Below are 14,129 nucleotides of genomic sequence, written 5' to 3'. Positions count from 1 at the left end.
ACAGAAAATCAAATGAGCAATCAAATAAGTGATTGACCGACCTCTTATTTAAAGAAAGGAATGCTAACATCACAAACACTACTCTGCTTCTAGGTATTTTAGTGGGTTGTGTTGAAGAAGAGTCTCAACTAAAGGTTCTCTTTCTTGTTTCTTTTGCCCCTGCAAGAAATAGAGATAATAAATGAAGGGGTTTTTGGTCCCAAAATAAATTTAATGTTCAGAAAAAAAGGCCATTAAATAAATTAAAAACAAAAAAAGGGTACAAGAAAGCAACAACTTTGCCTCCCTGCAAAAATCCACAATCACCTCGGTACAAGATACTAAAGAATCATATGCATCTCTCTGACTTGCACTAAAGAAGAGGAGGAGTTGAGACACCCACAAATAATAAAATTTCAATAACTTAAGCATTGGATGCCCTTAAATACTCCATTTCATGCATTAATTATTGCAAATCCCCATCCCAGAATGAAGATTTTGGAACTACTGAAAGGGAAGGAAACTAATTGTGGAACATTTACCTTAGGATAATTGGTACTTTGTAGAACCCATTATTCATAGACTGTTTGTGATGAGTTGTCCACTTGTCTAGACCATTAATCTTCAATATTTGACTTTAATTTCAATCCACGTTTAAAAGAGTAGAATACCCTCATAAATAATTTTTTTTTCATTACATGTAGTAAGAACGAAAAAAATATACTAAGGGCCACCCTGGTTTAAGCATTTCGTCAAGCAGCTGGGATGCATGGTGAAATTCAATTTCAAAACTCGATATCAATTGGATAGGGTATAATTAAATTTCATGTGTAATTGGAAACCTGTTCTATTTGAATGCCATCAATTTCACTTCACCTGCAATGACACGATCACGCATCCAATCATGTTCAACTACTACTGTGAGTGTAGGAGGCATATGTTGTAATGGTATTCTTTTAGTTGTTATCAGAGGGTTGGCAACTGTATGGTCAAGATTGAATTGATCATCAGGTAAGAAAATCTTTCAAGCTAACATGTCCATGGATCTGTCATAGAGGTAATAGTTGGCCTGCTTGATTTTGGATTTTTTTTGGATTGTTTCCGATTACAAAAGGGTACATAAGAACTTGTGCCACCACTCTTACAGGGTCTAATAGGTTCCTAGCTTCTATTGCCTTTTGTATGACATAATTTGTGATGTTCGAACTAGAGCTTACACCTAGGAGGACACACTTGTTAATGCTAATAAAACCAAGAAGAAGTTAATACTTTGTTTTTGCCATTCATTGAGAATCTATGTGATAAATAGATTCGTGTGGAGAGGTATACAAGTTAACAGATTGTAATAAGTGTATTTAACCATGGAATAGTTAGGATTGTGCCCAAATCGAAATAGATTCTAAGAGATAATTGAGGACTTCAATTCTTGAAGATTTGTTACCTGGAAAGATTGGCATGAGCAACAATGTAACACCCAAAAATTCAAGCCAAATTTAAACTTTCAAAACATGTCGAATTCATCAAAACATTACAACTTTGTTTTCAAAATACATTTATATCAGAGTTTTCCCAGAAACATAACATAATAAGAGGAGTTGTACAATTATGCCTTCGCCTTGTCGCGATCCCCTGATGTACCTGAAACAATAAACTGAAATTGTCAGCCCGCGAGCTTAGTGAGTTACCTCCAAAATACCGATACACATACAGTCCACATAACCATGTCACACCATAACATATCATAACAAACTGAGGAGAACAGCACATAACGGGTCCACAGCTTAAAAGACTGGAATACCCCTGGGCCAACAATGTGAGTCTGGAATGCCTACCGGGCCCTCAACTCACTTATGGATTGCGACCGAGCCCTCAGTATGGGTCTAGAATGCCTACCGGGCCCTCATCTCGTATCTGGAATGCTCCCAAGTCCTCAGTATGAGTCTAGAATGCCTACCTGGCCCTCAGCTCATATCTGGAATATTCTAGGGTTTGTTGGCTGCCGCACGGAGCAGTACAACCTCAACCCATCCCACATAACAAATCAACATGTAACAGATAATGCACATACAGGCAATCAATCAGTATCACAGGTAGTCCCACAGGCCTACCCTCTAGCGTTTCAACTAGCATGCATGACTAACTCAGACTCAACATAATATAACTACTAGTATATCATATCCAATGGGCCAGCCATGGTGCCTTAGACCCTTAGTATAGTGAGTATAATTCACCTCGCAACTGTCGTTGGAAATAAGAAAGCTCAACTCCCGGGTCCAACACGAACTCCACCACCTATATGTACCACACAACCTTTTTCATAAATCTCCCAATTACCAGAAACCAACATAATTTAACTAGTCAACCCTTGGTCCAAGTCAAAGTCCATAGTTAGAGTCAACAGTCTATGTTAACTTGACTTGCCGAGTGCAGGTCACCGACTTACCGAGTTCTTCCTGAATTCGAGAAGTCGTGAAATCCTTGATTGGCTCGTCGAGGTTCCCTTTTTAACTCGTCGAGTTCATACGTGGCCAAGATTTGGAAGAAACCCTAACTAACTCACCGAGTCTTCTAACAACTCGCGGAGTTCAAGGCAATCTTCAACGAACTCGCCGAGTTGTTCATCCAACTTGCTGAGTTCATGGCCATCTTCAACGGACTCGCCGAGTTTCTCATTCAACTCGCTGAGTCCTTGCAGTTCTTAATCCATGCGGATGCTTTTTAAGCCATGGCAAGGTCCCAAATTACAGATCCAAGTTTGTAAGGCATGTTTATCACGTAAAGTTGCAAACTTTACGCACATACAAGGCTCTAAAGGCCCTAAATGATCAACCTAATCTCTTAATGGAGTTTTACACCTTGGGAGAGTCTCATCCTTGAACAAGCTGGGAACTTTATGAATCTAGAGGTCAAGGGAAGTCCAGATCTGAAGTTACAACTTCAGATCTTAGCTTAAACATGGAGAGCCCTTCATAACACCCATCCAAGAGAGGTTCAAAAGAGAAAATGAGCTTAAGGAACAGCCTAATACCTTCCAGAGAGTGATGACTGAGGAAATCCCTTAGCTTCCCACGAGTTCCTGGCCTTGCTTTTCCTTGCTACCTCAAGTGTTTCCTTCTCCAAGGTTACTCCTCCAAGCTTTAACACACCAAAGAACACACACACACGATTTAGGGTTTGAGAGGGACAAGAATCAGTAAGGGGAGGCCCGTGGAGGCCAATGATCCTTTAAATAGGGTGTAAAACCCCCAGAATTTAGGGTTTCATCTGCCAGCTCCTACTCGCCGACTCCCTTAGTGGACTCACCGAGTAGGTCACTAAACACGTGTTCTATTCTCGCTGCTACTCGACGAGTAGGGCAACCAACTCGCTGAGTAGGACATAAGGCCAATTATTCTTTATTTAAATTCATACCTAGAATCGGGTCGCTACAGTTCTCCCCCACTTGAACTAGACTTCGTCCTCGAAGTCTGATGCGGTGAATAGTCCCGGATAATGCTCCCGCATTTCTGCCTCTATCTCCCGTGTCCATTCGGACCCCTTCCGATGCTCCCATTGTACCTTCACCAAAGGTATTTCCTTTTTCCTTAGTATTTTTACCTTTCTCTCCAGTACGGCCATGGGCCTCTCCACATAATTCAGGCGCTCATCGACCTGAATATCATCCAACAGCACCATCGCCTCCTGATCCATGATGCAATTTCGCAGCTGCGAAACGTGGAAAGTGTTGTGTATCCGACTAAGCTCCTCCGGCAGCTCTAGCCCGTAAGCCACCTTGCCAACCCTGGCAATGATCTTGAATGGCCCGATATATCGGGGACCCAATTTTCCCCTCTTCTTGAAGCGGATCACGCCCTTCCAGGGTGAGACCTTCAGGAGTACCATGTCCCCCACCTGAAATTCCAACTAGGATCGGCGTTTGTCGACATAACTCTTCTGTCGACTATGAGCGGTCTGCAAGCGCTGTCTAACTTGTTGGATCTTTTCGATAGTCTACAAGACTACCTCCGTACTACCCATCACCCTGTGTCCAACTTCGCCCCAACAGACCGGGGTGCAACATCTCCGCCCGTACAACAGCTCGAATGGCGGGGAGCCAAGGCTAGAATGATGGTTGTTGTTGTAGGCGAACTCCGCAAGTGGTAGGTGAGAGTCCCAGCTCCCACCGAAATCAATGGCACATGCCCTCAACATGTCCTCGAGGGTCTGAATAGTCCGCTCGCTCTGGCCGTCGGTCTGCAGGTGGAATGCAGTGCTGAAGTGCAACCGCGTGCCCAGCTCCTCGTGAATCTTTTGCTAGAAGCGGGAGGTAAACTTGACATCCCGATCAGAGACAATGGAGACAGGAACCCCATGGCAAGACATGATCTCCCGAACGTATAATTCGGCCGATGAGCCCTCTCGTATAGCCAAGAAATGGGCGCTCTTGGTTAATCGATCCACGATGACCCATATAGCATCAAACCCCTTTGCCGTCTTCGGAAATTTGGTAATAAAATCCATCGTGATCTGTTCCCACTTCCACATGGGAATCTCTAGGGGTTGTAGCTTTCCATGCTGCATCTGATGCTCGGCCTTGACCATCCTACAGGTCAAGCACCTCTCAACGTACCAATCTATTTCCCGCTTCATGCACGGCCACCAATAGCTCAACCTCAAACCTTGATACATCTTGGTGGCCCCCGGGTGAATAAAGAAATGAGACTTATGAGCCTCCTCCATAACCGTCTGCTCACCCCACCCGTCATCGGGACCCAAACCCGACAGCATCAGCTTAATAGTCCCCGACTATCCTGCACAAACTGGCAGTTCTCGCCTTTGATCCTCTCCAGCTTCCAATTTTCCGGGCGGATGCCCTCAACCTGGGCATCTCTGATCAAACCCACCAGCGGAGAATCCACTGCTATCCTCATACATACTGCTGGGGTGGAAGACCCTGCTGACTTGCGGCTCAAAGCGTCCGCCACTACATTCGCTTTACCGGGATGGTATAGGATCTCGCAATCATAGTCCTTGACTACGTATAACCACCTACGCTGCCTCATGTTCAGGTTCGGCTGATCCATGATATGTCTTAAGCTCTTGTGATCCGTGTAAATGGTATAATGGACACCATAGAGGTAGTGTCTCCATATCTTAAGGGCAAACACCACCGCCCCGAGTTCCAAGTAATGCGTAGGGTATCTCGTCTCATGCGGCTTCATCTGCCGCGATGGGTAGGCTATCACTCGTCCTCTCTGCATGAGGACCGCCCCTAAACCTGTGATGGATACATCACAGAACACCACAAAATCCTCGACTCCCTCCGGGAGTGTCAATACTGGAGCCTCGCACAATTGCTGACAGAGGGTCTCAAACGCCCTCTGATGCTCGGGACCCCATCGAAAATCCACTCCCTTCCTTGTCAGACGAGTGATTTGCACTGTGATCTTGGAGAAGTCACGTATGAACCTTCGGTAGTACCCTGCCAATCCCAGAAAGCTCCTAATGTCCGAGGGAGATTTCGGAACCTCCCACTGCATAACCGTCTCGATATTGGCCGGATCGACCAAAATCCCCTCCTGGTTAACGAGATGTCCCGGGAACTGGACCTCCCGTAACCAAAACTCACACTTCGAGAACTTGGTGTACAGCCGTTCCCGTCTCAGAACTCCCAATAGCTCTCACAGATGTTCCTGATGCAGGTCTCGGGTCTTGGAATACACCAAGATATCATCTATAAACACTATAACCGAGCGATGAAGCACCAATCTACAGACCCAATTCATCAGCTCCATGAATACCGTTGGCACGTTGGTGAGCCCAAACAGCATCACCACGAACTCGTAATGTCCATAACGAGTTCAAAACGTGGTCTTCTCCACGTCCTCCTCTCTGACCCTGACCTGATGATACCTAGACCTCAAGTCAATCTTGGAAAACCAAGGTGCACCCTGTAACTGGTCGAAGAGATCGTCTATCCTCGAGAGTGGGTAACGGTTCTTCACCGTCAACTTGTTCAACTCCCGGTAATCGATACACATCCGGTGCGAACCATCCTTCTTCCGGTGCGAACCATCCCCATGGAGAACTGCTAGGTCGAATGAACTGCTTGCCCAACAGTTCCTGCAGCTGCGATGACAGCTCCTGCATCTTTGGCGGTGCCAATCGGTAGGACACCTTAGCAATAGAGGCTGCACCTGGCACCAGGTCGATCCTGAACTCAACCTGCCTTTCCGAAGGTATCCCTGGTAACTCCTCTGGGAATACGTCTGCGAACTCCCTGACCACCGGTACGTCGGAAACCGAAATTTGGTCAGTGGCTCGCGTATCTATCACATATGCTAGATAATCTGTACACCCGTGTTGAATGTACTGTCGTGCCCTGGCAGCTGAACAAAACCCTGATCCCACTATGGTGCCCTCGCCATATACAATCAGTTCTCCCCTACTTGGGGTTCGAACTACTACACGTTGCCCCTCACAGTTGATCATGGCACCGAATCGACTGAGCCAATCCATTCCTACAATTACGCATACCTCCCCCATGGGAATCGGAATCAAATCTATCTGAAATGACACCTCGAAAATATCCAAGTTACACCCTTGATAAATTGAAGAAGCAGAAACCCCGTGTTCATTGGCGATAGACACTCGCAACAGACACTCTAACTCGCCCACTGGCGCACTGAACCCCCTACTAAATGTCTGAGATATGAAGGTCTGACTCGCCCACGAGTCAAATAAGACCAAAGCAGGCAAGGAGTTCACTAAAAACGTACCTAACCATAGGTGCAACAGATAAGAATGCAACAGATATAGAAAAATGAGCTAAGGATAGAAACATACTAGCAACCACATCTGGTGCTGCTCTGGCCTCCTCCGCTGTAAGCTGGAAGGCACGACCCTAAGCCTTTGGAGGCTCTGCCTTGACTGGTCTCCCATCAGTGATCCTCAAGGTAGTCGGCGCTGGAGCCTGCACCGGCTTGGCGGCGAGTAACGGGCAGTTGGCCTTCAAATGGCTAACCTGATCACAATGGTAACATAACCTCATACTTTGAACTGGAGCGGCCTGGCGACAGTCCTTCGCGTAATTCCCCTCCTTGCCACACTTGTGGCATCCACTACCAGCTCGACACACACCAGAATGACCCTTGCCACACTTCCCCACATGTGCGGCTCTGCTGACCACCAGTCCTAATATCAACGGTCTTAGACCACTCCGGCACCGGCTAAGAATGTGTCGGGGCCTGCCACTGTTATCTCAACTACTACTCAATCACCAACTCACGCCGTCTGGCGGCCTCCTGCAACTCTAGAAGAGTATCACATCGCTGGGTAGACACAAACTGACGGATATCCATCTTGAGCATGCTAAGATAACGGGTCATCTGAGCCTGCTCTGAAGCAAACTCCAGGAAAAACATCGCCCTCTCAGTGAAATTCTGGGTGATCTTCGTCACCGACTCCCCATCCTGTCTCAAACTCAAAAACTCCTATGAAAATCGCTCCCGCTCAACCGTGGAATGTAACAGGCACGAAACATATCCATGAACTGCTCCCAAGTAACAACAACTCTCTGATCATCAGAGTATGACTCAGTCGCAAGTTTCCACCAGTCCTTGGGCCCAGACATAAGCAGGTTCAGAGCACTCCTGACCTTCTGGTCAGCAGGACACGAGTAGGTGAAGAAACACCCCTCCACATCTGAAATCCACCTCATAGCCTTGATGGGATCCTGCGTCCCATCAAAAGTAGGGGGCTTCGTGTTATCGAAGTCCCTGTACTGAAAACCTCTACCAACTCCTCCTCCCATCGCTGATACAGCTGATGCAGCTGCTGTGGCAGCTGTCTCTGCAAGGGCTGCATATCGCTCATCAAAATACTCTACCATGGTGGTCTTGATTGATCTGAACATCTTCGGTAACTGAGCCCGGAATGCAGCATCAACCTCATCATGCAGGATTTCTCGAATCCTTGCATCCAACTCCTCTGTATCCATCTGCACCATTGGCTCAGATGCTGTCGGCCCCTCCTAGCCTCCATCCCCTGATCCTGATCCCGAAACGGATCCAACCACGAAACGCCTCGTCATCACCATTCTAAAACATATCACAAGATATCAGATCATTCATATAAATCTTTGGGAGCCAACTCCCTACTAACCCTAGGGATTGCGACTTACTTGACACATGTATAGGTTCTGCTTGGGCCCCTCCTACCTTCCACACCTACCCATATTCGTCCCAAGTATCCCCAGAACACCCTAACAATATGCACAACATGGTGAGCGCTCAATCCTCACTCTTACAGGAACGCTAAATATCTCATAACTGACCTCCCGGTCTCACTCAATCCCTCCTATCCATGAAACTTTCACCAACCATGCAGCACTAATGTATGCTAGCCATACATAACGCTGGACCCTATAGACTTTCGAATATCCAATCCTACCCCAAGCTCCCAGTCAAACAAGAACAGAACATAAGGCCAAATCAAACATTCTCAGGCTATAAGATCTTAATTATGTACAACTGTGATGCATACATTAGACAACTATAGTATTGATGTCAATCTCACATAAGGAAAACCCTAGGCTAGCAGGCATCATGTATTCAGACAATTCTATCATGCAATTCCTGAGGATCCCTAGCCTAGCACTAACATGTTGTTCTGTCATATCATATAATCAATTAACTTGTATGGTATTTTGGGGTCTACTTACTGGCTCCAGCCGATCGTACGCCCTACATCCTCCTTTATTTATTTTGAAAATCCTTTCCTTGATTTGAGACTGGAGTCACACGAGTGTTCCTCCAATTCACTCAAACCAAGGCTCTGATACCAACTTGTAACATCCAAAAATTCAAGCAAAATTTAAACTTTCAAAACATGTCGAATTCATTAAAACATTACAACTTTGTTTTCAAAATACATTTATATCAGAGTTTTCCCAGAAACATAACATAATAGGAGGAGTTGTACAATCATGCCTTCGCCTTGTCGCGATCCCCTGATGTACTTGAAACAATAAACTGAAATTGTCAGCCCGCGAGCTTAGTGAGTTACCTCCAAAATACCAATACACATACAGTCCACATAACCATGTCACACCATAACATATCATAACAAACTGAGGAGAACAGCACATAACGGGTCCACAGCTTAAAAGACTGGAATACCCCTGGGGCCACAGTGTGAGTCTGGAATGCCTACCGGGCCCTCAACTCACATCTGGATTGCCACCGAGCCCTCTGTACGAGTTTGGAATGCCTACCGGGCCCTCATCTCGTATCTGGAATGCTCCCAATTCCTCAGTATGAGTCTGGAATGCCTACCTGGCCCTCAACTAATATCTGGAATACTCTAGGGTTTGTTGGCAACCGCACGGAGCAGTACAACCTCAACCCATCCCACATAACAGATCAACATGTACCAAATAATGCACATACAGGCAATCGATCAGTATCACAGGTAGTCCCACGGGCCTACCCTCTAGCGTTTCAACTAGCATGCATGACTAACTCAGACTCAACATAATACAACTACTAGGATATCATATCTAATGGGCCAGCCTTGGTGCCTTAGACCCGTTAGTATAGTGAGGATAACTCACCTTGCAACTGTCGTCGGAAATAAGAAAGCTTAATTCCCGGGTCCTACACGAACTCCACCACCTATATGTACCACACAACCTTTTTCATAAATCTCCCAATTACTAGAAACCAACATAATTTAACTAGTCAGCCCTTGGTCCAAGTCAAAGTCCACAGTTAGAGTCAACAGTCTATGTTGACTAGACTCGCCGAGTGCAGGTCACCGAGTTCTTCCTGAATTCGAGAAGTCGTGAAATCCTTGATTGGCTCGTCGAGGTTCCCTTTTTAACTCGTTGAGTTCATACGTGGCCAAGATTTGGAAGAAACCCTAGCTAACTCACTGAGTCTTCTAACAACTCGCCGAGTTCAAGGAGATCTTCAACGAACTTACCGAGTTGTTCATCCAACTTGCTGAGTTTCTCATTCAACTCGCCGAGTCCTTGCAGTTCTTAATCCATGCAGATGCTTTTTAAGCCATGGCAAGGTCCCAGATTACAGATCCAAACTCCTAAGGCATGTTTATCACGTAAAGTTGCAAACTTTACGCACATGCAAGGCTCTAAAGGCCCTAAATGATCAACCTAAGCTCTTAATGGAGTTTTCCACCTTAGGAGAGTCTCATCCTTGAACAAGATGGGAACTTTATGAATCTAGAGGTCATGGGAAGTCCAGATCTGAAGTTACAACTTCATATCTTATCTTAAACAAGGAGAGCCCTTCATAACACCCATCCAAGAGAGGTTAAAAAGAGAAAATGAGCTTAAGGAACAGCCTAATACCTGCCAGAGAGTGATGATTGAGGAAATCCCTTAGCTTCCCACGCATTCCTGGCCTTGCTTTTCCTTGCTACCTCAAGTGTTTCCTTCTCCAAGGTTACTCCTCCAAGCTTGAACACACCAAAGAACACACACACGATTTAGGGTTTGAGAGGGACAAGAAGCAGTAAGGGGAGGCTGGTGGAGGCCGATGATCCTTTAAATAGGGTGTAAAACCCCCAGAATTTAGGGTTTCATCTACCAGATCCTACTCGCCGAGTCCCTTAGTGGACTCGCCGAGTAGGTCACTAAACACGCGTTCTATTCCCGATGTTACTTGACGAGTAGGGCAACCAACTCGCCGAGTAGGACATAAGGCCAATTATTCTTTATTTAAATTCATACCTGGAATTGGGGCACTACAAACAATCCAAGGCTCGATCATGAATGAACCAAAATCATCAAAAATATGTCTCCTCCTGAGGTTAACGTGACATGAGATCCTACACTCGACCATAGTCGCCTGTTTAGCTAACCAACTCAACGCCTCAACGCCATCCTCAAACACGACAAAATACTTAATCTTTGGTGCAAGCCTATACCCTACTGCTACCACAATCACATCACATGCCTTGGCGATCCTCCTACAAAACAGATCATTCACCAACGAAACACTGCTTCCGGTCACAAATCCACCTACGTGAACCTGCACAACCACCCGCAATTTGACGTAAATTATCGCCTAGAGTTGGATAGTAGCCACTGTAAACCCCATCACCTTCATTTAACCCTCTGGATTTGGAAAGTACTGAATCAGGGAGAAAGATCCAAAGGGCTAGAGATGTCAATCGGAACCGGGGAATCAAAAATAGGAAAAATGGTTTATCGTACTCTTTTTTTCCGGTACCCTCCGGCTATAACACTGGCTTCTCTGGTGGTGCATCTGCGCCCGACCTCCCCTTTTTTCGTTCCTTTTAGGAGGAAGAATAAGAACGCACGAGAAGAGCAGGGAAGAGTACAGAAAAAAGAAAGAGGAAATAAAGAAAAACGAAAGAAATAGTATTGGAGAAGGAGGGCACCAAGTGGCAATGAAAGCGGATGAGAACAGAATATGGCGGTTTGCTGTGAAAATATGAAAGGGAAACAAAGTTTAGTGCAAAGAATGAGAAATACAACTTCCGTGTCAAATTATGAAAAAGAAAAAAGTTAATTGTAGCTAAGATTTTAAAAATTGATAGCATATACTAATGGAAGGATAGTGCATTATGCGGTTGATTTAATTTGTATCGATTTTTTCAAGTTTAATAGTTTTTTTGACTTATAAATATTAACGAAAACATAACCGAATAAGGTTCGGTTTATTTGGTTTGGTTTGTAGTAATATTTGATTAACATACATTAAGTGTTTTTGGTTTACTAAACTTTTTCTGATATGTAATTAAATAATATTAAATTCTTGATGAAATCTCGGACATGATTCGTAATTGATGTTTTAAGCTTGTAAATCAAAATCAAAATTATTAATTATATTTTTTGTATGTTGCTTGTGGAGAATACTTTATGTTTAGTGTAAGCAACATGTTATTATAAGTTTGTAGAAATCGACAACACCAAATAATATGTTATAACATTTCTTATTTCTTATTTTTCAAATTTCTATTTTCCAATTTCTTTTTTTTATTTATGTCATAATATTTATAACATTTAAAAAACTAAAAATAAAATTTTAATAAATGTTGAATTAAACATAACATTTAAAAAAAATTACAAAGATATCATTGTGTGAATAATGGAGCTGGATCTGTTTGTAGTAGCACGCCCATAAAATATCGGTACATCATAGTCACAAAGATATCGTCGTCATCGCTATCATCATTGAACGGATGGAACAGATCAAAAAGATCCATTCTTTTGTTTTGAATTATTGAAATTATGTGTGAAATAGAAAAACAGAAAAGAACCTGATAAAAATTGAAGTTGTCAGCGACGGAATCAGAATTTAAAGATAACAAGGGTTTATATCGTTTTGACCGTGCATATAATTATGGGTCATAAACGGTTTATTTTAGGTTTTCGAAAAAAAAAATTGATGTTTTTATTTGCTCACAAACCAAATTACCAATAATATATATTATTAATTGCAAATTACTAAAATGTTAAATTTATTATTAGAATTAAAAACCACCTTGTGTTTCAAACGTTATATTTTAAGTTTTTGAAGAAAAAAAATGATGTTTTGATTTGCTCACAAACCAAATTACCAATAATATATATTATTAATTGTAAATTACTGGAATATTAAATGTATTATTAGAATTAAAAACTACCAAAAATGTTGCATTGAATTTAATAATATGGATCGAAGGGTATTGCGTTTGTTTTGTCTCGTAGGCTGAATAGCAAAAATATATGTTATTTTAATAATGGTAATTAGGGTAAGGTTAATTTCTAAGAGAGATGTGGAATTTGAAGGGATTACAGTTTAAATTTTTGATATTAAGCATTTATATGGGTCATATATTACTTCAATTGAAGAAGTTGGAGGAGGCGTAACATCCAGCTGCCCTCCTACTGGCTCAGCAAGTGGATGTTGTTTTTGTGTATTTATATAAGTATTTTTTTTTTTTTTTTTGAATTTAACGTTTTAAAACGGTTGAAAAAAAAAATGCAACGTTTGAAATTCAGTCATTTCCTTTCATTACCACATCAACGCACAATAACATAACGTGCAATAACGCACGCCAGGCACGATGTTCAAGTCTTGCAATGACATTTTGTTTATGCGACCTCATAGTAATGTTGGTGGACGTTGCCAACACCGACCAGACTTAGAAATAGTTACTTCATGATATAATACTAAATATGATAATAATATATAGTTTAAACTATAACCAGGTCTAGAATTAAAAAGTTGCCACTCTAGATTAAAGGAGATTTTCTGTTAAGAAGTTTAAAAGCATAAAATTTGGAAAGCTGCGATGTAATATTAAACTATAATAGTACATTGCAAGTTGTAAAGGTTGAAGACAGTCAGACACCATTCAATGGTTGAAGACCAAAGGCGGCATAGGCAATCTTTGGACCGCTGACCAGTAATTTGTAAAGGTTGAAGACGAAATTCAATGTTGTTTATATTCTTAATCGGATAATAAAAATAGAAACCAAATACGAAACCGTATATGACGTTTTGAATTATCGGTTAAACCGAATATGAAAAAAGATAAACTATTAAATCCAACCAAATCGATCGAAGATTATTCAGCGCTAAATCTATAGTTCAAATTAACGTCTGTTCATTTAAACAAAATGATAAAATAAATAAATTGAAAAAAATAATTTTTAATATTAACATATCGGATTGGGTTGTGTATTATATTAGAAAAGTATATCAAATTAACCAAATAAAAACCAAATTACATTACATATGAACAATAACCGAATAAAAACATATATACGGAGTGAGTGTTTGATGCGTCACATAAGTTAGCTTATTATTATTATTATTATTATTATTATTATTATTATTTTTAAAAAGTTATCATGTTTGATAAGCAAAAAAATAACTAATAAGGTAGCTTAAAAAGCTACTTTAAATAGTTTTTCATAAGTTTTTTAAAATTTTCCGAATATACCCATAATTAATTATAAAAAATATATTCTTTTAATTGTTATTTTATATTCTTTAGTTAGTTTATCAGTTAGTTTTTACGAAAAGTCATTTTTATCAACTAACTTATAAGCTAGCAACTAGTTTTTCAATTACCAACTAACTTTTTAGCTAGTCTGCAAAACATAGAAGCAAATAAACAATAAGTGAAAAAGG

At 42.1% G+C, this 14,129-nt stretch overlaps 1 pseudogene; it reads right to left on the bottom strand.

Annotated features, from left to right (window-relative positions):
- Window positions 1-826: 826 nt before the first annotated feature.
- LOC145002846 (putative carboxylesterase 11) lies at window positions 827-12,213 on the bottom strand (annotated as a pseudogene).
- Window positions 12,214-14,129: the final 1,916 nt, after the last annotated feature.

This window comes from Lactuca saligna, chromosome 6, assembly GCF_052625555.1.
Source record: "Lactuca saligna cultivar CGN05327 chromosome 6, ASM5262555v1, whole genome shotgun sequence".
Lineage (NCBI taxonomy): Eukaryota > Viridiplantae > Streptophyta > Magnoliopsida > Asterales > Asteraceae > Lactuca > Lactuca saligna.
The sequence above is the reverse complement of the archived record's forward strand: the minus strand, read 5'-3'. Positions and strand labels throughout refer to the sequence as shown.